The sequence below is a fragment of the Brassica oleracea genome, chromosome C9 (assembly GCF_000695525.1).
Source record: "Brassica oleracea var. oleracea cultivar TO1000 chromosome C9, BOL, whole genome shotgun sequence".
NCBI lineage: Eukaryota > Viridiplantae > Streptophyta > Magnoliopsida > Brassicales > Brassicaceae > Brassica > Brassica oleracea.
In genome coordinates, this window is record NC_027756.1 from 42,190,594 (window position 1) to 42,192,442 (window position 1,849).

Sequence of the window (1,849 nt, forward strand, 5' to 3'; positions counted from 1 at the left end):
GCAGCGGAAATACTAATGGTCGTGTTCCCCTGACCTTGTGTGAACCTGTGAAGAAAATACATCGACGATGGTGGGATGTAATATGCAGAAAAACATAAATGAGACACACAATTTTTACGTGGAAAACCTCCTCGATGTGAGAAGGAAAAACCACGGGACCGTAGTCCACTCAAAAATCCACTATATAAATGGTATGAGTACAACCACGTCCTCCCTGTTCAACAGCCTGAACAGAACAGAGAGTCTAGCTACAAAGAGCTATCTCCAACACAAACAACAACAACAAGAGAGCAACACAAAGCTTCAAAACCGGCAGCAACCAAACGACCTCAGCTCACAAAGATTCTGGCTTCCAGAAACTAATCCAACCGTACAAATCCAAGATAAAAAAGTCGACAATACCTCTGCCAAATTTCAGCTCAATAATAGAAGATCTCACCGTTGGATTTACCAAACACCCAAGACTGCTCTGCTGAAGAACTATGGCGACCAGCTTCAAGAAAACCCAGACAACAGAAGATCCAACCGTTGAAATCCAAATCCCTTCGGTGAACCTCTAACCCACTGACTGAAGAAGCTTCCCACAAAATATCAGCCCGATCAGGATTCGTTTGACCCTCCAAATCCAGTCTTGAAATCACCTTACGAGTTTTCTCCTTCTCTCTCTTTTTCTCCTTTCTCTCTCTCTTATTCCTTTTTTGTCAAAACTCTATTATTGTGTCTAGTGACAAAGGGGAACATTATTATTTCTTAAGTTCACCCCAATTGGTCCTCTCCATCTAGGAGGGACCCAACACATTGCGTATCTCACCTATGGCGACTTGATCAACCTCACGATCTTCACCTGCATCGTGACCTTGTCCCTCATCAGTTCTTTCACTCGATGCATCCTTCTTCTTACGTCAACGAGCAAGCTTATTCGGCCTCCACATATACTTTCTTTTAATCATCAAGAGTTTCACCTTCTTCTTCTGTGCAATCAATGGAGGGATTTAGGGATTTAGATGAATGATTTTGGGAATTAGGGTTGATGATCAAGACTCAACCAATTTTATGTTTTTAATGACAGAGCAAAACACATCGATTTACTAGTTAACAGACGTTTAAGAGAAATTAACAGTTGACATCGTAATGTTTAAAAGAGCCGAGTCAACATAAGTTTGAGATTATTTTGGAATTTTTTGAAAGTTTGAGTTTATTTAAGCTTGCTTAAAAGTTGAGGTTTTTTTAGGCTTATTTTGATAAGTTCAGAATTTAAATGGTGTTTTTCCCTAAAAATACATAATCTCAAAAACATTTTCATATAGTTTTTTATACACCATGGTATAAATTCATTTTAAAGACTTTTAGTTATAATATATATCGTACTTTCCATATGTAGCTAACAAAATAACTGTATTTAGCTTAATCATATTAAAAAAAGAGAAATTCTTGGGTTCACCCCCTAGGGTGAACCTAAGGTTCACCAACCAATAGTGTTTGAGTATTTGATATTTGATATATTTTAAAAAAGGAAATAAAATTGAATATCTAAATTAGATTATATTTTTAAAATAAAATAATAAAAATACATAAAAATATTTACAAAAAATAAATTAATTAATATTGTTAAATCTTCAGCAAAATACTAAACTCTATACCCTAAATCCTAAACCCTAAACCCTAAACGTTAAACCTTAAACTTTGGATAAACTCTAAACCGTTGGAAAATCTTAAACCCTAAATCATACATTAAAAACTAAATTTTACTAACACTAAACCCTAAATCCTAATCACTAAACCCTAAACCCTTGGGTAAACCCTAAACCCTTGGGTAAACTCTGAACCCTTGGATAAATCATAAACTCTA